Below are 27,116 nucleotides of genomic sequence, written 5' to 3'. Positions count from 1 at the left end.
GTAAGGTTGTTGTGAATTTCAAATTTCTACTGGCACTTTCATCTTTCAGTATTCTGCTTAGGCCGCATCACCTGTGTCACAGTTTACCTGATTTATGGCTGCCCAAATTTTATGTTGTAGACCGTTGGACACCTATCGATTTGATAGTTGGAAAGCAAAAAACTTAAGTACATTCAACTTTGGATAAGGTCTTCACTTATCATATGATAAGAGAGTATTCCAGGTATTTCGGTTGAGAAAAAGAGCTGAATTGGATATTAGACTGGCATTTATCGTATTTTCACTTTTTAACTTGTTCAGATTTTTTTTTTTAAATAGAGCATCGAGCTAGTCCTTTCTGAAGTACTTTAATAAACAGATTTAGGATGCTTACTTTTATAAATGGTCCATTGATGGGGATTTCAGTGTTATGGAAATGCTTATTATGTGCAGCATGATTTTGAGTTCAGTAGTTTCTTTTTCCGGACAAAAGACAGCACACTCCTATCTCAGAAACACTTATCAAGTGGTTTTACTGAGTTCAGTAGTTTCTAGCTAGACCGAGCAAGTTTTATCAGGATATGTTGATTTTGCTGTGGAAGTAGTTTGCAGTCCAGTTGAATCTGACTGGGTCATGGTCAGAATTATTGTGATCATTTGAAAATTTTTCCCCATTTACATATGTGGCTTGGGCCATTTTATTTTACTTTTTTACTTTTTTTGTAGTGGTATTTAATGTCTTCAAATGTTCAGGTGACTTAAATTAAATTCTTTTCATGTTACAGGGATTGCTTTGGTTGCTTGGTTATACATGACCTCTCAGAGTGAATGGATTAACTTGCAAAGTGTCTCATATTTTCAAATGGCGGGGAGCACTGCCATGCCTACATGTCTTTATCTACAGTTGCACAGAAAAGACTTCATGCTAATAAACTTTTGCTTCTGCATTGAGAGGAGGTATCTGTTTTTCTTGCTTGAATTCTGTCTCTCGTTTTTGAAAAATATGTGATTCGGGGAGAAAATAGAAGAGGAAAAAGAGTTCTGGAAGAGGAGCAGCTTTGCTGCCTTGGGATCTGAGCCATAAAGGCCCATCCAACTTCTTTATAATCAGGTTTTAAGTGAAAATTTACAAAAGGATAAAAATGCCCCTCAATACTCAAAATTACATATCTTCTAAAATACATGTCTAAATTGAATGAAAATTTATCTAGAGATAAAATAAGACATTCTCTATCTAATAGGCATACTATAAAAGAAAAATGTAATGTGGAGAATATGGGAAATGACCAAAATACCCCTTGTATTTTAACACCCCCTCAAGATGGAGAGTCGATATCAAACAATCTCAATTTGTCACTAATGGATACATGTTCATGTCTTCCCAAAAAACTTTGTAAATATATCTCCCAACTGATCTGAAGACTTTACATAAGGAGTTACCACCTTCTCCTGCATAACTGCATATCTAATGAAGTGGCAGTCAAACTTCTATATGTTCTATTTCTCATGGCATACAAGGTTGTTGGCAATAAAAATGGCGGCTTGGTTATCACAATTCATAACTATAGGGTCAGGTAACGTAAAACCAAACTCAAGAAGCACAAACTTAATCCACATAAGCTCACTAATTGTATGAGCCATTGTTCGATACTCGGCCAATGCATTGGACCTAGCCACAACTGTCAGTTTCTTACTTTTCCAGCTTACCAGGTTTCCTCCAACAAAACAACAGTTGCCTGACGTAGAACGTCTATCCATCTTACACCCAACATAATTAGCATCAGAATACCCAAGTACATCAACTTTCCCATTTTGAGTATGCCTACCTTTTCTAGGTGCACCCTTCAAGTATTTCAAAATCCTCTAAACAACTTCTAAATGGACTTTCTGAGGATTTTCCATGAAGTGGCTACAACTCTCACAACAAATGTCTTTATAAAAAAAAAAAAAAAAAGACTCTCACAACAAATGAGATATCTGGCCTGGTAACTGTAGCATAGATCAGTTTACCTACTAACCGTCGGTGTTGAGTTTTATCTTTGAATGTAGGACCCTGGGTGATTTGTAGATTATGATTAAGTTCCATAGGGGTGTCTATGGGTTTAGCACCTAATAAACCATAGTCTTGTAACATATCCAATATATATGTTTTTTTTGAGAAAGAACAATACCTTGCTTGTTACGAGTGACTTCAATGCCAAGGAAGTACTTGAGAGAACCCAAATCCTTTGTCTAAAAATGTGTGGCCAAATATTGTTTAACTTTTGTATTACCATCAAGATCATTACCAGATAACACAATGTTATCTATATAGACCACCAAAACCACCATACTAGTTTTCCTTTTAAGTAGGAACATAGAACGATCACAATGGCTCCTATAGAACCCAAACTATAGTACCACATCACTAAACTTTTCAAACCAGGCCCGTGGACTCTGTTTAAGTCCATTAATAACCTTCTATAGCTTAGATACCTTTCCTGTCTCCTCTTGAGCAAAATACCCAGGAGGTTGTTCCATATGCACTTCCTCATGTAGATCACCATATATAAAGACATTCTTCACATCAAACTGAAAGAGAGGCTAACCCTTATTAACAACCACAAATATTAAGATATGTACAGAAGTAAGTCGAGCCACAGGAGAAATGTCTTAAAGACATTAACTTCAAAAGTCTGCGTATACCCCTTTGCTACTAGTCGAGCTTTGTACAGTTCAATAGAGACATCAAAATTATATTTGATAGTATAAACTCAATGACCCCACAATAGCTGCTCATGCAGGTAGATCACATAGATGCCATGTTCTTTGAAACACCTAAGCACTCATCTCATCATCTATAGTTTTTTTTTTTTCATTTTGGAGAGCACAAGACTTCCTACACTGAACGAGGTATATGGGAAGTAGACAATGACATAGCAAATGACTTGAAGGATGGGGACAAAAATTAAGAGACACATATTTGGATATCAGATGAGAAGTACAAGGTCGTTCACATTTTCGTAGACTAATAGGTAGGTCCAAATTAGAGACAACAGGATCTGCAAGCAATGAGGAAGTTGGTGGATCATGAGAAGAAAACTTTGTAGAGGTAACTGTTGGAGGCACTCCAGGAGCACAAGAGCGACGACTGTAAACGCGAAGAGGCAATGAAGAACTTGATGAAGCTGGTACATCCAAAACTGTAACATGAACAAGACAATCTGAAGGAGATTCAGGTGATACTGGAAGCTCAGTAGATGATGAAAAATATGGAGTATGTTCAAAGAAGGTCACATCGGCTGACACATGTCTTCCGTCAAATAGGATCATAACATTTGTAACCTTTTTGTCGACGAGATTAACCCAAAAAAACTCATTTGATAGACCGAGGTGACAACTTATCGACCGAAGTTCCAAATATATGAACAAAACAAGTACATCCAAAAATAGGTGGAGCCACATCAAACAATTTACAATTGGGCTTTAAAACCAGAAGAGGAACATGACCACTCAAAACAGATGAGGGCATACGATTGACCAAGTAGCATGAAGCTAAAATTGCATCTCCCCAAAAATATTTAGGAACATTCATATGCAGTAATAGTGTCCTTGTAACCTCAAGGAGATGCCTATTTTTATGTTCAACCACCCCATTTTGTTGTGGTGTATAATGGAAGGACATTTGATGGGTAATACCATGAGAAGTACAAAGTACTGAAAATTTATGGTTATATATTCCAAACCATTGTTAGTATGAAACACATGGACCAAATTGATTTTTTATTTCATTGAAAAAATTGAGGAATATATAAAAAACTTTGGACTTCTCCTGTAGGAGATACACACAAGTGACTCTACTGAAATCATCAATGAACGACACAAAATACTTAAAACAAAATGAGCTAGTCATTTTGGGATGGGCCTTGGACCAATTTATCATGGTATCAGAGCAATAACGCAAGCCTTGGGCAAGTTTCTTTGGATTTTGTGGATCTTCTCTCCATTTTTAGCAATATCCTTGAAGGTTTTTCCCACATTTCTGGACTAGTAGGGTAAAGTTTTCGTTTTTTTCCTTTTTGTGCCTATCTTAGCCTATTGGCTAATGATTACTGCTTCAATTTGACTGAATGTTGGGATTTAGAAGTATTTAATGATCCCAATTTGATGAAATTTCTCAAATCTGCCTGCGTCATCAACCTAATGTTTGCGTCATCATCCATATAGCCTACACCATCTTGATTTCTTGCAATTAGGTCATTCTTTCATTGATGAATGGTCTCAATTGCTGGAATTGATCACTATTGGTTCTAAATTGAATGAATTGGGTGCTGTATTGCCCTAATTGAATTCGGTATGGGGCCCACTTGACTACGCAAATATTGAAATTTGGGGAAAGTGCTTTCCTTTGGTTAATTGACGCTCTAGTGTACTGAAGTGCGGTGTTTGGTGATATTTAATTGCTGATTCCAGCACACAGGTTGCTGTCCAAAGGACTGCTAAGAACTCAGATGTGAAATTCTCTCAGTCTATTCAGATAACTACGATCCGGTTGAATGGATCGAATTATGTAAACTGGTCTAGATCAGTTTTGATGTATTTGAGGGCCAGAAGAATGACAAAATATATAAATGATGATCCCCCGGTACCTATTACTGAAGATTGGGTGGCAGAAGATAATTTAGTAATGACCTGGTTGGTAAATAGTATGGAATCCAGATTTAGTAATCAGATTTTGAGTTGCAATACTGTTAAGGCAATGTGGATTACATTGGCTTCCATTTTGTCTCAAGAAAGTAATTTATCAAGGATCTATGAGTTATATGTGAAGTTCTTTAATATGAAGCGTGGAAGTAGATCAATGATAAATTATTTCACTGAGATGAGGGGAGTACTACAGGTAATTAGTACAGTCCATCCTTTTACTACGAATGTTGAAGACATCCGTAAGAAAGAAAATCAGATTCAAGTAGGCAGGTTTTTGGATGGTTTGGGGCATAAGTATGATGCTATTAAAGCCCAATTGATGGTTAATGAGGATGTGACCACTCTTGAGCAAACTTTTAACAGAGTTCTTCGAGTTGAAAGTGCAGTTGAAAATAAGAATGAGTCAGGTGGAGCGCTCTCAGAAGTAGCTGCTCTTAACCTTCAATCTTCTACTGGTAAGCCCGGCGGTCAGTTTCATGGTGGTAATAATAGAGGTAGAGGTCCCTCTTACACAACCCATGGTCGTGGCCGAAATGGTTAGGGGGATCGAAAATGTGTTTATTGTGGTAGGACTAATCATATTTCTGAGAAATGCTGGGACAAATTTGGTAAACCTACTTGGGCCAATTCTATAGTAACAGATAAGGACACCTCCTCACACACTGAATCGTATGAGGAAATTCAGTAGTTATTACAGCGATTGGGTCAATTGACTGCTTCATCTACTACTTCTCAGACTACGCGACTCCTTCTTCCTCAACGAGTGCCACCATGGCTAGTACAGGTATGAATGCACTAAATGTGTCTCATTCCCCCTCTTGGATCATTGATTCAGGAGCCTCTACACACATGTCAGGTATGCCCTCTCTATTTCAGTCCATTAGTCCATCTCATTCATAACGTCGAGTTACATTAGCTGATGGGTCCACCTCTCCCATTCAGGGGGAGGGTATAGTTCGCACTACTCCACAAATATCCTTAGATTTTATTTTATTTGTACCAAAGTTTCCAGTCATTCTCTTGTCTGTGAGTCATATAACTAAATCCTTAAACTGCTTAGTAACCTTTTATCCTACTTCTTGTGTTTTCCAGAACTTGCAGACGAAGAGGACGATTGGTTCAGGACATGAGAAGGGAGGGCTCTACACGCTGGATGATGTATCCATTTCTCGAGCTGTAGCTCTCACTACTACAAATTCTTCTTACTTGTGGCATCTGTGCTCGGGACATCCCTCACCAGCTAAGTTGCATCAGTCTTTTCCTTCTCTGCCGGCCAATATTTCGTTTGATTGTGAATCCTGTCAGTTGGGAAAGCATCGTCGCTCCATTTTCCTCAGTTAGTTCTAGTCAAAGCACCAAGTTGTTTGAATTAGTCCACTCTGATGTATGGGGTTCATGTCGGGTTCCTAGCCCATTTGGTTTTAAGTATTTTGTGTCGTTCATTGATGATTTTAGTAGAGTCACTTGGGTGTATCTCCTATGGGAGAAGTCCGAAGTATTTGATGTATTCCTCAATTTTTTCAATGAAATAAAAAATCAATTTTGTGCATGTGTTCATGTACTTCGTACTGAAAATGGTTTGGAATATCTTAATCATAAATTTTCAGTATTTTGTGAGTCTCATGGTATTACCCATCAACATCTTGCCCTTATACACCACAACAAAATGGGGTAGTTGAACGTAAAAATAAACATCTCCTTGAGGTTACAAGGACTCTATTATTGCATATGAATGTTCCTAAATCTTTTTGGGGAGATGCAGTTTTAACTTCTTGCTACTTGGTTAATCGTATGCCCTCAACTGTTTTGAGTGGTCAAGTTCTACTTCAGGTTTTAAAACCCAATTGTAAATTGTTTGGTGTGGTTCCTCATATTTTTGGATGTACCTGTTTTGTTCATATGCTTGGAACTTCGGTCGATAAGTTATCACCTCGGTCGGTCAAATGTGTTTTTTTGGGATATTCTCATAAACAAAAAGGGTACAAATGTTATGATCCTGTTTGACGGAAAACATATGTATAAGCCGATGTGACCTTTTTTTAGCATACTCCATATTTTTAATCATCTACTGAGCTTCCTGTATCACCTGAATCTCCTTCAGACTGTCCTGTTCCTTTTGCAGTTTTGGATATACCAACATGATCGAGTTCTTCATTGATTCTTTGTGTTTACAGTCGTCGCTCTTGTACTCCTACAGTGCCTCCAGCAGTGCCTCCAGCAGTGCCTCCAACAGTTACCTCTACAGAGCTCCCTCCTTATGATCCACCAGCTTCCTCATTGCCTGCAGATCTTGTTGTCTCTGATTTGGACCTGCCTATTAGTCTACGAAAAGGTAAACGATCTTGTACTTCTCATCTGATATCCAAATATGTGTCACTTGATTTTTTGTCCCCATCCTTCAAGTCCTTTGCTATGTCATTGTCTACTTCCCATATACCTCGTTCGGTGCAGGAAGCCTTATGCTCTCCAGAATGGAAACAAGCTATGGATGATGAGATGAGTGCTTTGGTGTCTCGGGGGACATGGAATCTATGTGATCCACCTGCAGGAGCTGCTATTGTAGGGGTGTTGTTGGGTTTATACTATCTAATATAATGTTGATGGCTCTATTGAACGGTACAAAGCTCGGTTGGTAGCGAAAGGGTATACACATACTTTTGGAGTTGATGTCTTTGAGACATTCTCTCCTATGGCCCGACTTACTTTGGTACGTATCTCAATATCTGTGGCTGTTAATAGGGATTGGCCTCTCTTTCAACTAGATGTGAAGAATGCCTTTTTATATGGTGATCTACATGAGGAAGTGTATATGGAAGAAGCTCCTGGGTATGTTGCTCAGGGGGAGACAGAAAAGGTGTGTAAGCTGCAGAAGGCTATTTATGGACTTAAACAGAGTCCACGGGCCTGGTTTGAAAAGTTTAGTGATGTGGTACTACAATTTGGGTTCTATAAGAGTCACTGTGATCATTCTATGTTCCTACTTAAAAGGAAGATTGGTATGGTGGTTTTGGTTGTCTATGTAGATGACATTGTGTTATCTAGTGATGATCTTGATGGTATTACAGAAGTTAAACAATATTTGACCACACATTTTCAGAGAAAAGGATTTGGGCTCTCTCAAGTACTTCCTTGGCATTGAAGTCGCTCGTAGCAAGCGTGGTATTGTTCTTTCTCAGAGAAAATATATATTGAATATGTTACATGAGTACGGTTTATTAGGTGCTAAACCTATAGACACCTCCATGGAAGTTAATCATAGTCTACTTGACACCCAGGGTCCTACACTCAAGGATAAAACTCAATATCGACGGTTAGTAGATAAACCGATCTATGCTACAGTTACCAGGCCGGATATTTCATTTGCTGTGGGAGTTGTGAGCCAATTCATGGAAAATCCTCAAAAAAGTCCATTTAGAAGCTGCTCAGAGGATTTTGAAGTACTTGAAGGGTGCACCAGGAAAAGGTCTTTTGTATTCTCGTAATGGGAAAATTGATGTACTTGGGTATTTTGATGCCGATTATGCTGGGTGTAAGATGGATAGACGTTCTACATCAGGTTACTGTTGTTTTGTTGGAAGCAATCTAATAAGTTGGAAAAGTAAGAAACAGACAGTTGTGGTTAGGTCCAGTGCAGAGGCCGAGTATCGAGCAATGACTCATACAGTTAGTGAGCTTATGTGGATTAAGTCTGTGCTTTTTGAGTTTGGTTTTATGTTACATGACCCTATGATTATGAATTGTGATAACCAGACAACCATTTTTATTGCCAGCAATCCGGTATTCCATGAGAGGACGAAACATATAGAGGTTGACTGCCACTTCATTAGAGATGCAGTTATGCAGGGGAAGGTGGTAACTCCTTATGTGAAGTCTTCAGACTAGTTGGGAGATCTATTTACCAAGCCTTTGGGGAGACGTGAACATGTATCCTTTAGTGACAAGCTGGGATTGTTTGATATCTATTCTCTAGCTTGAGGGGGAGTGTTAAAATACAAGTTCAAGGGTATTTTGGTCATTTCTTATATTTTCAATATTATATTTTTCTCTATAGTATGGCTATTAGATAGAGAATGTCTTATTTTATCTCTAGTTAAATTTTCGTTCAATTTAGACATGTATTTTAGGAGATATGTAATTTTGAGTATTGAGGGACATTTTTATCTTATTGTAAAATTTCACTTAAACCTTGATTATAAAGAGCAGGAAGGGCCTTTTTGGCTCGGATTCCAAGGCAGCAAAGCTGTCTCTCTTCCAGAAATCCATTTTCTCTTCTATTTTCTCCCCAAATCACCTACTTTTCAGACCCCATACATCAGAGTGGACTATTCAAACAACTTGGTGCTTCAATTAGAACTTACTGGGAAACTGGAGCGACGATGTTTTCCCAGCTGACAGGATTCACAATTAAATGAAATATCGGTTGGCTAAGAGGGAAAAGACTGACACAACTTAGCTTGTGAAGGATGTCTCAAGCGCAGATGCCACACGTAAGAAAAATTTGCAATAGTGAGAGCTACAACACGAGAAATGGGTACATCATCCAACATGTAGAGCTCTCCCTTCTCATGTCCGGAACCAATCGTCTTCTTTGTTTGTAAGTCCTGGAAAACACAAGAAGTAGGATAAAAGGTTACTGAACAGTTTAAGGATTTAGTTATATGACTCACAAACAAGAGATTAACTAAAAATTTTGGTACAAATAAAACAAAATATAAGGATATTTGTCCATCAACTAAAGTAACTCGACGATATGAATGAGATGGACTAATGGACTGAAATAGGGAGGGCACACTTGACATGTGTAGAGGCTCCTAAATCAATGATCCAAGAAGGGGAATGGGACACATTCAGTGCATTTATACCTGTAATAGCCATCGTGGCACTCACTAAGGAAGGAGGAATCTCGGTGGTCTAAGAAGCAGTAGATGAAGCAGTTAGTTGACCTAGTCACTGTAATAGTTGTTGAATTTCCTTATAGGATCTAGTGTGTGAGGAGGGGTCCTCATCTGTGACTATAGAGTTGGCCCAGGTAGGCTTACCAAAATTTTCTCAGCATTTCTTAGAAATATGATTAGTCCTACTACAATGAACACATTTTCGATCCCCCCGATCATTTCGACCACGATCACGGGTAAAGTATGAGCGACCTCTACCTCTATTACCACCATGAAACTGACCATCAGGCTTACCAGTAGAAGCCTGAAGGTGAAGAGCAGCTGCTTCTAAGAGAGCTCCACTTGACTCATTCTTATTTACAACTGCACCTTCAACTCGAAAAATTATGTTAAAGGCTTGCTCAAGGGTAGTCACATCCTCATTGATCAACAACTGGACTCTAATAGCATCATACTTAGGCCCCAAATCATAAAAAAACCGGGCTACTTGAATATGATTTTCTTTCTTACGAATGTCTTTAATATTCGTAATAAAAGGATGGAATGTACTAATCTCATATAGTTCCCTTCATTTCAGTAAAATAATTTGTCACTGATCTACCTCCACGCTTCATATTAAAGAACTTCACATATAACTCATAGATCCTTGACAAATTACTTTCTTGAGACAAAATGGAAGCCAAGGTAGTCCACATTGCTTTAGTAGTACTGCAACTCAAAAGTTGGTCACTAAATCTGGATTCCATACTATTGACCAACCAGGTTATTACTAAATTATCTTCGACCACCCACTCTTCAGTAACAAGCATTGGGGGATCATCAATTATATATTTTGCCATTCTTTTGACCCTTAAATACATCAAAGCTGATATGGATCAGTTTACATAATTCGATCATTTCAACTGGATCGTTGTTATCTAAATATATTGAGAGAATGACACATCTGAGCTCTCAGCAGTCCTCTGACAACAATCTGTGTGCTGGAATCAACCATTAAATATCACCAAACACCACAATTCAGTACACTAGAGCATCGATTAACCAAAGGGAAACACTTTCCCCAATTTCTATGCTTGTGTAGTCAAATGGGCCCCACACCGAATTCAATTAGGGCAATTCAGCACCAAATTCACTCAATTTTGAACCAATAATAATCAATGTCAGCAATTGAGACCATAAATCAATGAAAGAATGACCTACCAGGATGACACAGTCTATATGGATGATGATGTAGGCAGATTTGAGAAGTTTCCTCAAATTGGGATCATCAAACACTTCTAAAGCCCAACAATCAATCAAATAGAAGTAGTAATCATTAGCCAATAATCTAAGGTAGGCAGAAAAAGGGAAAAATGGAATTTTTACCCTACCAATCTAGAAATCTGGGAAAAACCTTAAAGGAGATTGATGAAAATGGAGAGACAATCCACAAAATCGAAAGAAGCCGAAGACTTGCGTTACTGCTCTGATACCATGAAAAATATGTGTAGGGAGAAAATAGAAGAGAAAAAAGAGTTTTGGAAGAGGAGCAACTTTGCTGCCTTGGGATCTAAGCCAGAAAGCCTTGTCCAGCTTCTTTATAATCAGGGTTCAAGTGAATATTTACAATTGGACCAAAATACCCTTCAATACTCAAAATTACATATCTCCTAAAATACATGTCTAAATTGAATAAAAATTTAACTAGAGATCAAATAAGACATTCTCTATCTAATAACAGCCAAGGTTTCTCGTTTACAGCACAGAGTGTCCCTGAAGTTAATATGCTGTTGCAGGTGCTCCAAGGTTTCGTTTGCTTTGGGCTACTATGCAACTACGTCAGAAAGATGCAGGGACTGATTCTTATATTTTATTTTCTCATGTATTATCCTAAATACATTGCCTATGAGATTGGCAAGTTGTTGCTGAACTATTAATTATTAAGTAAGGATCTTGTTAGATATGTATTCTGCAAATTTGTGTCTGAAAGCTGTAATTGATTGTTTTGATTCCAAACTACTTTCTATTTCTTTTAAAATATGAGTGTAAATAGATACTACCACTGTATTTTTGTTGATATACATTAAAGTATGAAGCTGTTTTATCCAAAAGACAGATCAGATGCATGAAGCTGTTTTTTTCATTTATTTGGGATAACCCTAGGGCAGCTCTTTTTATTTACTTATTTAGTTTTTTTTGTTTGTACCCACTATTTTTAATTTTTGTGGAACTGCTGTTTAGAATCGTTATGGAAAATTGGAAATCCAACATGAGATTGGATGACTTTCACCTGCTATCTATTTAGCGTGCCAGTTTCTTTTCAGCAGAGGTTTGGAACTTGGACACTTTCTGGTATGGGTGAAATAATGGTCTATTAGTAATTAGGTTTTTAAAAGCACATCCTTAAGCGTTAGTCAAGATTATTAATGAGGTTGTTTTCTACAATAGTTCTTCTTATTGCATTTTGGTGGTGTTTTGTAATGAGTAGTTAACAGCAATTGAATGTCATGGCGTTACTTGCTATAATGTGCTTGCCTTGTTTGCTGATGATGGATAATCAATCTCAATTATGTGTGAAGTATATTTTTTTTCCTGGCTTTAGAGGAGTATAAGATGTATCATCTTACATGCTGCATCCTGCATTGGATTGGCTTTTGATTCCTCTAGTCAGTAATGTAAGGTTCTTCCATCTCACTAAGCCTCTTTATGTTGCTTCACAGGTTTATTTTATCACTGGTGTCTTTGAAATTGCTGATAGGAGGACTTGGCTTAAAGTTATGTCAGATACCATCCAATGTTCTCTTCATCAAGCTTGCTCATTATGGTTGAAGAAGGAATTTTGTCCGGAAAACAAAGAACAAGTAAAGGTATCTTTGATGGAAGCATCAGATTCCCTATCAGTAGTGAAGTGTCCTTGTCTAAATATTTCCATCCCTTGTTAGACTATAGTAGCCGGATTATCAGAGAGATTGAGAGGAGATGCCACTATTGTAAGGAATATTTGAAAGTCCGGGAAGGAGGAGCTCTATGCAGATAATCTGTTTTATCTTAGATTTGGTTCTCCCAGGTGAGCTGTTATCACTGTTATTACATTGTTGGTTGTTTTACATTCCTTGAAAGGAATGAACAGTTGTTTTATATGTTTGCAATGGATAATTATTGTGTATGTCCACTGAAGATTTAGAAATTTCACATGATTTATGGAACCAAGTCCCATTAATAGGATACATTACAGGAATATGGACTGGAAGTTAGAAGTTCCTTTTCACATAATTTTGTTTTAGGATCTTTTAATCAGTGTGCTGGATTTAGTGGATGAAATGTTTACATATAATCTCATAATAAGTTCAAAATTTTTAATCCTTATAATAATTGTGGAATTTTTAAATGTTGTTTTTTAAACTGTTTGCATGTATTTTGTATGCAGTCTTATGGTCGGAGATGTTAATATATCTTTATCATCTGGCAGTACCACATGTTTGTGAAAATCCTTGCAGAAACGCAAGATTATGATTTGCTGAATTCAAGTACTTTTTGTGGTTATGTCTGGAAAGATAGTAACCGTGCCTGTAAATATTAATACTCCGTTACATATTGATCATTATAATAAGTTCAAAAAACATTAATCATTATAATATTTTCATGTTGTTACACTGTTTTTGTAGTGTTTTCATGTTTTATATGCAGTCTTATAGTTGGAGATGTAAATATTTCTTACACATCTGGCAGCACCACTTGTTTGTGAAAATGCTTGTGAAAATGCAAGATTATGACTTGCTGAATTCAAGCACTTTTTGAGGTTATGCCTGGAAATATAGTAACTGAGCCTGTAAATATTAATACTCAAGCCAGTTTCAAAAAAAAAAAAAAAGATAAAAGAAAAAAAGAAAAAGCTACTATAAAAGTGAATTGTGTGACATAGAGTGAGGAAGCAAATGCAACAGTTTAACTTTGTAACTAGGAAATTCCTTAACCTTTGAAGTTTGTGATAAAATTTTGAGGGCAGGGAATCTGTATGTTGACCACAGTACTTTCATTTATGTGGCGTTTATTGAGGGCTCAACATTAAATTTGCACTGTCAAAGTCATCAACAGAGGATGGACGATGCAAATTGGTGATGTTGCTGAAATTTGCATTCTGAATATAATTTTTTTTTTCTAAATAGTTTTTTGAACTCTTTTAGATATTTCATTTGAAAAGAAAGATAAAGATAGATGTGACTCCACTTTTAAGGTAAAGACCTCTCTTTTAAGGTATAATTCCAGGGTTGAGTACTTAAGTGCACAAAATTAGGCTACAAACCACAAATTATGGCTGATGTAGGCAATCCAAGGGATGATGCCTGGCAAAATTGCACAGTGCTGGACCCACACAATGCAAAAAAGTGATTTTTATCACTTAGTAATCAGTCATAGATCAACCAATAGTTCAGAACCACTCAATAGACAGTAAGAGCTATCGACCTTAGGGTTATAGCAGGATTGGAAGGTAAAAATTCAAATTTTTACCAACCAGTCAAGACAGACTCTGAAGTCGCAGGCTTTGATGAAAGGTTTGGAGAGCTGGAAGACTTTAACCCGGACCTACTACTCTGATACCATGTAAAAGAATGAGTTTTAGGGTTTTGGAGAAGGAGGAGTAAGAGAGAAGAGGGGGAGAAGCCAGTCTCAAAATAACTCTGTGTGGGGGTTGTGCTCGATCCCCAATGTAATTTATAGGGTACTGAGTTACAAATTATAGAGATGCCTCTATCACTTAAAAAAAACTTAATCCCCTTAAATCTACATACTTGTCCAAATTACATAAAATTGAACTAAAGATAAAGCAAAGTGCATAAAGTAATGTAGTGTTATTGGTAGACCTGGTAGACAGTGTGAAATAATGAAATTGCCCTTCAGTTGATTTTCTAACAGATTTAAACCCTTATATCTCTCATTCTACATTACCAAATTACATGAAATTAAGCCTAGATACATAGTAAAGATGTAGAACAAGATGGTAAGGAAATCAGGAAAATCTGCATATATAAAATGACCAAAATGCCCTTTACTAGCTTTTCTTACACCTCCATGTTTTAAGCTTCGATGGATAGAGTCATTCTTTTTTTCCACGATTTAAAATTTTGAGGATCAAAGAGAGGTTGTTGGCTAATAATTTAGTAGGCATAATTTCCAAACTTACCTGAAGGGAGTCGGTGTTTTGTTGTCCTATTTAAGTTCTTTTTGCTCTGGCTATGCGTGTTCTCACTTTTATTACTTTTTATTTTTTTAATCTTGATTTTAAACTAATCGTCCATGCAAAATTAATTATATAATGAGCACACAATGATTTATAGTGGTTCATAACTTTATCTTAAATTCCTAATCCATTCCCAAGGTGTTTGAACTTTAGAGTTACTTCACTATGTTTAACAGCGAAATGGCATCTGCAATAAGAGACTACATGGGCCAAATTACAATGTTGCCTACATTGATACTTTCATCACTTTTGTTACTCAATTGGCTACAAGAACCAATTTAAAAACACATCCTTGCATGCACATTAAAACACACTGGGCTCTTTAGCCTGGATCCTCCATTGGATTTTAGCAACTGCAAACTAGGTGCTTTAGCCTAGAGTCATAGTGAGATCTACATAGCAAACTAGGCTTGAATGCCCAAACCCAAAAAGGGATTTCAATAATCAACTAAACTTAGCAGCCTGGACCCACACTTCTAAACTAAAGGCCTAGACCAACATAGGGCTTCTGAGCGGCCAACTAGGCACTCCAGCTTGGATCCACACAGGGCTTATCAGTAGCCAACTAGGCCTCTAGCTCAGACCTATAAAGGGCTTATTTAGCAGTTCATCCTCAGTCACTACAACTTTCTCAATGAATTAAGATGGGGGAAGGACTTGCCTACACAAAGTTTGATCAAATACTTGCAAAGGTTACTTGCTTACACTTATGTACACATAAAATGCCTCTTAATAGACTAATTTCAAAATTACAAGCGCAAACAAGAATTATACCTGTTAAATTGGGTCCAAGGCCTTATCCCAAAATGACTAGCTAACTTAGGAAACCTCTTTCCCAACTAATAAACTCAAGATCTTTGTACTCACTAATCCATGTGGGACTATTCCTTAACATTCCCCCTCACGTGTAGACCATCTTTTGTGGCTCTACAAGTGGATAATTTTAGGTGTAGGCCCTCTTTTGTGGCTCTACAAGTGGATAGTTTAAGTGTAGGCCCTCTTTTGTAGTTCTACAAGTAGATAGTTTTTAGGTACAAGCCCACATATGAGTACCTGCTCTGATACCATGTTAAATTAGGTCCAAGGCCCTACCCCAAAATGACTAGCCAACTTAGGAAACCTCTTTCCCAACTAATAAACTCAAGATCTTTGTACTCACTAATCCATGTGGGACTATTCCTTAACAATACCCCTACTATATGTCCTTCCAATTTATGAGAGCAGCTCAATTAAATTCCCAATTAAATTGATTTGAAATTAAAAATTCTTTTGGGAAAAACTCAAATAGGATTTGAGAATGCAGCCCCTATAAAATACTTTATGTAAAGGCAAATGATAACTTTAGGCTCCAATATAATTTGCTAAACAAAATTCATTTCTAAGTAATTGTTTAAGTGTTCAGCAATAAATCATGCATGCACACACAAAGATTTTAAAGTAAATAAAGTAGTGTGTTTACCACTTGCATTGGCCAACTCAATATGGAAGCAAATCAAGGATATTGGGCACAACATATATGCTGCAAGTTTCAAATTGATTTCTAAGTGTATGAATACAGTGCCAATTTTTTTTTTTTTTTTTGAAAAAGGATGTATATATTAACAAAAAGAAAGTGGCAAAATTACTAAGTACAAACTCAGGTTTCTAAATGAAAGCTTAGTGTACTTAACTATTTCGAAGAAGGCTAATAGAATGGGTTTCTTTCACCCAAATTGACCTCCAAGGAAGATTTTAAAGTCTAAATAGCTTTTAGATGACCTTAAGATGCACCTAGGAGTAGTTTAAGTTATTATATTGATCTTTACAATTTGTTTGAAATTACTGCAGATTTCCTCTTTCATAGACTAAAACAACCATAAACTTGCCAAAGTAAGTTATATTACCAAAATAGAACTTTTTTATGACTAAACCTCCTAATTGCAATTGAATTGATTTACTAAATTGAAAACCACTTGTTAGAAAAACATTCCACAAATTAACTAAGATACCAACTGCGAATAATAAACTTACTAACTTTATGACTTTCCTGAATTGACTACTAGAAAGAAACATACTAAGCATAAATTTTTCCTGAAGAAAACTCTCTTAATTTTATCTTGTTGAAAAACGAGGAAATTAATAAATTGGAGTTCAGGGCTATTATTGTCTTTTTATATGTGTACATGTGGTCCCTCTTTAGTTGTTTAGTTCTAGTAAAGTGGTAGGATGTTATTGGGTGTCTTTTATTCCAATTAGTTGTTGCCTTAGTTTTTTTATGTAAAGTAGTTATAGAGGGGCAATATGGTCAATTCATGTACTTTTAACATAAGTTGCTTAATTAAATAGGGCTGGGGCGCATTTTTGCCTCCTAACCTGGTGCTAGCTCTTCCACCTTTTTTCTCCTGCTCTCTTTCTTCAAGACTTCTTTTGTACAAATTTTATCATGGTATCATAGTAGGTCCAAAGGGAGTTCAAGTTTCAGCTTTTATCTTTCTTTCTGGTACCTACATATTCTACAGAAATGGATTCATTAATTTTCTGTTCTAATCATTCTTAAAGTTTAAATTTTTTTCTTATTCTTGTGTACTAGAATCTATTGGTTCATGGCTTGATGTGCTGTACAAGCACTTACGTATGCGTTGTACCCAATTTTTGGGTATGTGACTGCTTCTTTACTGGGTTCTATTATCTGCTCAGACCTGGAAAGGCTCGGTTTTCACTATTTTTTGGTGGTGTTTTAATACAATTGTGTTTTGTTTATCTAAATAGTGTGCTGAGGGCTATCTTAAGTGCTCATTACCTGTTCGAGTGCTGGCCAATTGGTTGTTTGAGCATCAACTGTCATATCTTCTATTATCTACCGATCCTCGAGGACTTTTTTATTCTCTACGCAGAATTATAATTATATTCCTTTGCTGTTGGTGACTGTGATTGGTAAAAAATTTGCATAATAGCAGACTAAGGTGTAATTTTTACCCCTGTAAGAGGTTTTGGGAAATTTGAGAGTAAGGATTCAACTTCAATTCAGATTAGTTCTGTAAAATTGAATAGTTCAGACTATGTTTTCTGGTCTAATTCAGTCCAGATATATCTTGGGGCTAAAAGAAAGCTTAAATATATTAGGGATGAACCTCCAATCCAAATGAATGACAATTGGGAATCAGATAATTATCAAATGATGAGTTGGATTTTCAATAGTGTGAAACCTAACATTGGTTCACAGATTATGACTAATACTGCCAAAGGAATGTGGTAGACACTTGAGTCTCTTGATTCTCATCAAAGTAATCTATCAGGGATTTATGAATTATCTATGGTGCGTGGAAGTAAGAATCATAGATTACTTTGGTGAGATGCTGGCTGTTCTTCAGGAAATCAACATTTTCCATCCATTTATTACAGATGCAGAAACTATAAAGAAGAAAGAAAATCAGATGCAGGTGGCTTGGTTATAATGCTGTTTGGGACCAGAATATGATGCTATCCAAGTTGGCAGATGATGATGTGCCTACTTTAGGAAAGGCTTTTTCTAGAGTTTTAAGAGTTGAAGGTGCGGTTAATTCTAGTAGTAAGTAGCCTAAATTAGTTGATGCATCGGCTATGAATTCTGTTCCCATACAATATAAATCAGAAAGTCACGGGTCTAGGAGTTGGAAGTGGAGGATGTGCTAGAGGTAGAGATGAAATTGGTTGTGGTCGAGGAGATAGAAAATGCATACATTGTAGCAGAACAAATCACTAGTTTGACAGGGGTTGGGACAAATTTGAAAAGCTTTCATGGGCAAATGCTAGTGTGACAAATGTTCCTAATAGTAGTGGTCATACTGAATTTGTTGCGTGCATCTAGAACCAAATTCAGCAATTAGTTCAGAAGTTAGGACATACATCCACTTATTCTGGTAGTTCAGTTTCTAAACCTCCTTCAATTGCCAACACCACTCTTGCAACTTCAAGTATGCCTGCCTTACGTGTGTCTTCTTCCTCTCCTAGTTAGATCATTGACTCAGGTGCTTCAGCACATGTGTCAGGTATGTCATCTTAGTTTTTGTCCTTAATTGCGTTTCATCATAAATCAGTTGTGTTAGCAGATGGTTCCAAATCTAGTGTTTAGGGGGAGGGTGTGGTACAGGCCACCCCTAGTTTATCTGTCATTTATCCTATATATTTCTAACTTTCCCATTAATTTGTTATTTGTGAGTCAATTGACAAAATCGTTGAATTATATTGTAACATTTTCAGTCATTGGTTATGTTTTTCAAGACTTGAAGATGATTGGTGGGGGACAAGAAGGTGATGGGTTGTACTATCTTGAAGGGTCACATATAAGTACTAGACTTCATGCAAATATTTCTCCATATTGGCATCTTTGTTTAAGACATCCATCTCCAACTAAGATCCATTCATTTATTCTTTCGTCTTATTCGGAGTTATCATTTGATTGTGAGGCTTGTTAGCTTGAGGAGCATCATAGAGCATCATTTCCTTCTAGTCGTCATACAAGTACTTTTGTCTGTGGATTAGTTCATTTTGATATATGGGGTCCATACATGGTGCCTAATATATTTGGGTCAAATATTTTTTGTCCTTTATTGATGATTACAATTGTGTTTGATAAGCATATCCCCTTAAGGAGCAATCTAAAGTATTTGATGTATTTATGAAATTTTACTATGAAACAAAGAATTTGTTTTGTGCTTCCATCAAAATTTTGTGTAGTGACAATAGATTAGAGTTTGTCAATAGGAGTTTTCTAATTCTTTTTATGCTCAAGGCATCCTACATCAAACGTTGTGTTCAAATACCCCACAACAAAACGGGGTTGTTGAACGCAAAAAATAGGCATTTGCTAGATGTTTCTAGGACTCTTATGTTTCAGATGAAAGTTCCTAAACCATACTGGGAGGATGCAATATTTACTATCTATGCGACCCTTTTTTTTTTAAATGGTATACGATCCTTGTTTACTTGATTAACCGCATGCACTCATCTTTTTTTGCATAATTGAGTTCATTGCAGATTCTTCCACCTACAAGACTCTGTTTGACATATGTCCTAGAGTCTTTGGTTCTACACATTTTGTTCATGTGGTTGGTTCTTCTGTTGACAAACTTTCTCCTAGATCCGTCAAGTGTTTATTTTTGGGATATCTACGAAATAAAAAAAGATTACAAGTACTATCATCCTAAAACCAAAAAGTTATATATTTTCAGCTAATGTAACTTTCTTTGAGCATGTTCCATTTTTTATGTCTTCCTTCCTCCTTGTAGTCTGTACTTCGTCTTCCAGTTCCAGTGATGGATGCTTTTTTTTTTTTTTTTTTTTGATAAAGATGTATTTATATTAATAAGAGAAAATTTACAAAGGAAGCAGGAACAGATCCCTAACAACAAGAGATTGAAGGGACGTTCCCTGCTTGGCAAGCACATCTGCTATCGAATTTGCAGATCTCGGAATGTGAGACCAAATATAGGAAAGTAATGATGTAATATCTAAAATCTCCCGAAAAATGTCCCAATGCCTCCATGGCGGAAGGGAAGCATGCTGGCACCAACCAATGACTACCTTGGAGTCCCCTTCAATGTGAATAGGACCACTGTAGTTGTCTCTGAACACGCGGAGCCCATTAAGAAGGCCATATAGCTTTGCCGACGTAGAGTCGGAGATGCCTAATGGACCAGCATAAGAGAAGCACTGATTGCCGGATGGATCTGAAATCACAACCCCAAAGCCAGCGATCCCGGATTGCCAAGAGAAGAGCCATCAAAATTCAATTTTAGGTAACCAACCTTTGGGGGAGTCCACTCTTTCATTACTTGAACCTTGGTCCCAATGTGCATCCTTGCCAGATTGCTCCTATGTATTATTATGTCCGATGGAGTAAGTTTCTAAAGATTACTCAGAAGTATATCAATGCAAAAAGCATGTTACTACATATGGTGGTGAAGAGGCTGTTGGGGAAGTCTTTGTTGCTTTCTTAGGATTCCTTCTCATGATGCAGCATAGGATAGGCAACCCACGCTTCATCCCATATATCTATTCTAACCTCCGATAGTCCTGAGATATCTCACTTAGATTTTCTGATTTCTTTAAGGAAGAGAAGTCATGGATGCACTAACAAAGATGCTCACCATCCTATCTCCGAATATGTCTCCTTTGATAATTTATCCTCCTATTTTAGCTCTTTCACTAGTTCTTTGTCAATGATTTTTATTCGTCGTACTATCCAGGAGAGATTGAAATGTTCAAAGTGGAAGACAGCCATGAATGTTATAATGGAAGCTTTACTCTCACGAGGTACATGGGGTTTGTGTGACCTTCCTCCCAATGCAATTGTTATGGGATGTTGTTGGGTTCACAGCCAAATGCAATGCAAATGGCTAAATTGAGTGTTATAAGGTTCGACATGTTGCCAGAGGGTACACCTAGATTTATGGTGAGGATTTCTTTGATACTTTTTCTCCTGTGGCATGACTTAGTTCTATTCATATCTTTATTTCTGTGGTCGTTAATCATGGATGGCCGCTGCATCAATTAGGCTTTAAAAATGCCTTCTTATGGGGAGATTTTTAGGTGGATGTCTATATGGAGCAATCCTTTGGGTATGTTACTCAGGGGGAGACCGGTAAATATGCAAATTTAACAAGGTAATTTATGAATTAAAATAGAGCCCTAGAGCGTGGTTTGAGAAAGTCAGTAAGGTATTCACTACACTTTGGCTTCTCTAAAAATCACATCATTCTTTATTCATTCTCAAACATTCTACTGGATTCATTGTGTTGATTATTTATGTGGATGACATTATCTTTTCAAGAAGTGATAAAACGATGGTCTCTGGAAGGCTATGTTTCACCTGTTTGCCACATTTCGTGATGCTATTAGGTTCTTCCTTGGGGATGGCTCTAGCCTTCGCTTTTGGACGGATTGGTAGTCGGGCGATGCTCCTGTTGCCTCTTCCCACCCAATTCTCTTTTAAATCACCTCTTGTCGTGACCTCTCGGTCTCTGATGCGTGGAGGAACGGCTCATGGGATCTCCATATGAGACGAGGCCTTACTGTTGTGGAGGCCGTATCTGCTTGTGATATGATTGATGGTCTTGATAGTGCTAGGATTCAACCCCTGGTGATTGACCGGCTGATCTGGCTCCCTGATGACAACGAACGCTTCTTTGTCTCCTCGGCCTATCGTCACCTTATGGGTTGGACACAGCCCTCCAGCCCCTCATTGGGCTGCTTTTGCTTGGAGGCTCTTGGCTCCTCCAAAGGTGAAAATTTTCCTCTAGAGTGCCTGCCGCAACAAGATTCTCATTGCTGACAATCTTATCAGACGTGGAAACACTGCTCCTGACCCTCTACGTTCCCTTTGTGGGGAGGAAGCCGAGACCATCAATCACCTTCTCCTCCACTGTGCTTTTGCTTGGAAGGTCTGGACCTCTATGGTTGACAACATGGACCTCAATTTGTGCATCCCCCCTGACTTGAGCACGATGTTACGTTTCTCATCTAGCACTCGTTTCCTTAGCTTTGGTAAGCTTCTGTTAGCTGCTTGTGTTGCTTACGTTCCATGGTGCCTTTGGACTAAAAGAAATTCCGGATGGTTTAATTGTGCCTCGTGCTCTGCCGTTGTGGTGATCTGCACTGCTAAGGGCCTTATGTCTACCTGAATTCGCACTCGAAAAGAATTTGGTTGTCTATCATGTACCCCTTCCCGCACCAACTAGAAAATCATTGCTTAGATGTCTATTCCCTCAGCGCCCCCCCGATAGTACAAGCTTGTCTTTGATGGCAACGCTTTTGGGAACTGGGTTTGGCTGGCTTTGAGTGGGGGGGGGGGGGGTTTATCCTGGAAGAACAACTATTATGTCATACTATGGTCCTCTTGGCGTTGCTGACTCGATCACTGCGGAGCTCTCTGGCCTCCTCCATGGGCTTCACATCTATCGGGATCGCTTCAGAGGTCCACTGATCGTGGAGGGTGACTCCAAAGTCTATTAGGAATTAGACACCCTAATTCCAAACTAACGAGAGCAATAATAATAAACGCGGGAGAAGGGAAAAGCAAGCACGAAATAAAGACAACAAGATTTATGCAGGTTTGCTTCAAGGTGAGACTGTCCTATCTTCCGCCGTTGCAGTAATCCACTATGAAGATGAAATAGTTTACAAGAGAAATCACATACCCACAGGTGTTTCTCTCTAACCTCTTTGGTTGCAACTTGAGACTCTCCTTGAATTAAGATGATAAAAAGCCTAATAGTGGCATCCCTCAATTATAAAGCGAAAGTTAGGGCAACCGCGATACAAGAGTAAAATTCCCAAACTGCCCTTAATGAAACAACAGTATATATATCGTGGATCGGACGGGGGCGGCCCCAGAAGGGGGTTCCAACCCCCACGATGACCTTACTGCGAAGGTCAATCCGCGACCAACTCAGCGTAAGGCGTTAATTAGGCTCCACAACTTAACAAAGTTGTCATTGGCTGGTGCTCCACTGCCTCTTTCCCCCCGTGGCATCACTGGCAGTTTTTTCTTGATATTATGGATAATGTTTCCGCTACTTCTTGTACTTGGTCCCATGTTCTTAGATTAGCCAATTCGGTTGTTGATTTATGTGCCAAATTGGGTCCCTTCCTGCAATCTCATGTTGTTAGGGGAGGCTTCCCTTGATGTACTATTTTGCTTTCTTTCGTAATAAAATCATCATCATTAAGAAAAAAAGAAGAAGTGATAAAACGGATATTGAAGAAGTAAAGTATTATTTGAAACAAAACTTTCAAACAAAAGACCTTGGATAGTTGAGGTATTGTTTGGGTATAGAGGTGGCTCAAGGTAAGGATAGAATGGTGTTATCTCAACTAGTTGATACCCCTATGGAGGCTCCAGTGGGAGGCTCAGTGTGCTTAAAACACTAGAATTTGCCCGTGTTGACTTTCCAAATTTTGCCCAATACTTATTGGAGAAGTGGTTGGAGCGACCACAATGAAACACTTTTTCTTTGATTCACCATCACCTCGGCCTCGACCTCTACCAGAGCTTTCTCTAACTCTGCCTCTATTGCTACTACCATGACCTCGATAAGATTCTATGTAGCCAACAATATTAAGTGTGGAAACATCAACAATTTTAATTCCCTTTTTACCCCTGACTGTACCAGTAATAGGTAAGGAAGGCACATCATCTGAGTCAAGCAATTGTGCTCTGACTGCATCATACGCTGAACCCAAACCATTAAAGAAACTTGCCACCTATAATTGACTCCGTTGTTTCCTCAACTCTAGCTCATCAGTGGTAAATGAGTGATACATACTTATTCCTGCCACACCCCTAGGAATTCACTGTAAAATTTTTGTAATTAATCTATCAGCTCTCTTGAGGCTGAACAATATTGCATACAACTCATACACATGAGATAATTTACTCCCTCTTGCATATAGAGATTCCAAAGACACATTTCTTTGTGGTCTCGTAATTCGTAACTTGATTCCTTACTTTGGAATTGATGTTGTTCATTATCCAAGTCATAGCCTGATAGCCTGATAGTGCGAAGTGCAATCCGTGCTTAACTGACCTACAAAGTCAGGTCACTGAAAATTTCTCAAGTTTGGTGTTCCTTTTGGCTTAATTTAATTCAGAGCGACTTTAATTGTTCAATTATCCTGAATATGAGGCACAGTGTCTTTTGTCCTCTCTTCATAGCAACGGAATCACTGATTATCTGTTTTCTTCATGCGCATGCCATTCATTTCAAGTCCTGATTCCTCAGTATTCTTTCTCCTACTCTACAAGTTGATAGATCTACATAAACATGACAACCAAGAAGTGAGATTCTCAGCTCTCTTTTCATCTTCGGTTAAGTTGGTTTTGATGCTCGTACAAAGACTTTGTAGGCTTTAGTGTTCAAGATTGAAATATAGATGGAAACAAAGCAAATGACAAGAAACACATGATATGGCAGAAATAATTATTGCATTTTAAACAACAGGTAGAGATGCACACAGGATGTACAGAAAGAGATTGCTTTGTGAATAACGTGCTATTTATGATATGGTTCTTGAATCCGTTGCTGTGTGAACTAGGTTTAATCTGTAATATGCTGATTCTAGGGTCTTGATGAACCAATGGCTGCATCAAAACATTGAGTCAGTGGTTTCAATATATGAGGATCGTTTTGACCTCTTTGTCCTTGGTACCCAACTCCTAGAGTGTCCGAGGAGAAAGCAAAGTAGGACACCGGATTGGTGGGGGATGCTTATTCTCAAGAAGTCTACTGTGCCTTCTTCTTTTCGATATGTTTTCATGAGCCAACTGTGCTTGCCAGTGAAAAGGACCAAGGAACTGAGGGCCTTAACTGGGTGGTGCGTTTCTTTCTTTGTACCTAACTATATATCAGCTCCAAAAGCAAAATTGATGTGCATGGTGATATACTTCTCAAAATGGCTTATAATGTTGTCATTGTAGGCTATACATGTTTCCAGCTAATGCTTGAGAAGTATATATACTCTTATTACTGGTTTTGCTTTATGCATTATGAACTATTGACTTTTATGTGTGGAGGTGAGGAGCTTCTTTGCTGAAATGCCTTGGCTCTCATTTTGGTTCGACTGGTTAATTATCTGTTTGAAGATTAATTATAAATTTCTATGGGTGGATAAGACCTCATTGTACTTGCATAACGTAATTTCATCTACTATAGGATCCTCTGGGACTGCACAATCTGCATTGACTTTTCTTCCATTAGGATTTCAGGCATATTAGTTACTTTTAATTACTGCTTTCTAGGTTTGTTTGTGATATCTTATAATCAATACCTATTGTATGACGTTGAGGATTTGGGATGAAACTAAACAGGACTTTATCTTTGTAGGAGGGTACTATTTCAGCTTGTTCTTGGAGTTCTTTGATATTGCAATGCCGTTTGATAGAGCTGTAACTGCCAAATTCAGCGATGCAGTTTCTTTTTTTCTTGTTTGCTTGATTGGAAGATCTTTGGGGCTGATATATGAGAGACATTTAATTGCCTTTCCATGCAGTGTTTTTGCATTTCCCTTTTTGGTCAGCTAAACATTGAAATTGACATGGGAGGTTGGCTGAGTGACATCATGAATCCCGGCGTTTTGTCCTGTTTTCATCTTTTGTACCATGATAAATGCCAAAAAAATTGGCGCCACAACTATTGATGTTTAGAAGCTTTATATTCCATTGTTTTGTTATTTTTATTTTTACAGTGTAAATGGGTCAACAAGTATTGTAAGTTGGATGCCGCTGTCAAGTTTTCATATTATATTTACCACGAAAGCAATGGGTAACAGTACGTATGTTATGAAAAGATGACTTCCAACACTCGGATAAGCCTGAATATCAGCACCTGACTGTCATGCAGGTGATTTCCGGCTCCCTGTACAAACATTGGCAGGTGGATCCTCCTTTCTGAAGGCTTTTGCTACTTGACATTGAAACGTGGAAATGGCTAATCTTTGTCACTTTTGAATTGGATTTCTCCTCTGTGACTCTTATTTGAGATCAGGTGTCTTCAGGGGACCCGAGTAGAGCTGGCACGGAGACGAACAATTGTAATGGAATAATGGAGGTGAACTCAGCCAGCAATTTGACCAGATGGTTGTCACCGTCATGAGATCAATCTTAAGGGGCCGGACTCTTGAAGCATAATTGCAAACTGCACTTGCAGTGACAAAATGCGCCGTTTGCTGTTTGCATCTCTTCTCCAAATTCACTAAAATTCTATCGACAGTAAGAAGATTTACTGGCCAGAGAGCAGTGAGGAGCACGTATCAAGATGATTTAAATCAAGAAATGAAGTGGTGGCTGCTAATGTTGTTGAGTGAGGCCCCTACAAGCGACCAAAGTTTGGTGGGAGGCCAATCAAAGTCGCGATCATTATGTGATGCGGTGCGTCTTTAGGCATGTGTGGCATCGCTTTTGATCTAAATGGATTTAACGTTTTGTTGGCCATCACAAGATTGCGTATGGCTAAAAATATCCTCTTGATTTGACCTTAAAACAATCCCCCTGCTGCTGGCCACTGATGATTCTCCAGTAAGGGTGGGGGCAGTGGGTCAATTCGGCTTGTCATCATCCTCTAATAATGTAAGGGTGATTGTGATCCACCAGACTGAACCAAGGTTAGAAAAAAAATGAATAATTTTTACTGTTTACAGGCATCCAAAGATCTATATGCCTTTGAGGCTTTTGTGAGCTAGGTTAGTAGAGTATAATAAATATTGGTGGCATTCTCACCTTTGGCTGCTTCTTGCAGTGGAGAGGGGAAAATAAACGTGAGAAAATGACAGGCAGAGGAAACGATACACTTTACAAAGACCAAGAAAGCGGAAAGTTTCTTTTC

General features: G+C 37.9%; 1 long non-coding RNA gene across 1 annotated transcript; it reads left to right on the top strand.

Moving 5' to 3' along the window:
- The first annotated feature begins 133 nt into the window (after nucleotides 1–133).
- LOC137964049 (uncharacterized) lies at nucleotides 134–25,986 on the top strand. Its single transcript, XR_011115280.1, has 4 exons — nucleotides 134–223; nucleotides 765–936; nucleotides 12,260–12,606; nucleotides 25,620–25,986. It is a non-coding gene; the product is annotated as an uncharacterized lncRNA (long non-coding RNA).
- Nucleotides 25,987–27,116: the final 1,130 nt, after the last annotated feature.

The sequence above is a fragment of the Aristolochia californica genome, unplaced genomic scaffold (assembly GCF_029961685.1).
Source record: "Aristolochia californica isolate CCGP_79_NKW_82.1479 unplaced genomic scaffold, dmAriCali1.0.hap1 SCAF_4, whole genome shotgun sequence".
Lineage (NCBI taxonomy): Eukaryota > Viridiplantae > Streptophyta > Magnoliopsida > Piperales > Aristolochiaceae > Aristolochia > Aristolochia californica.
This window is presented reverse-complemented; position numbering and strand designations above follow the sequence as displayed.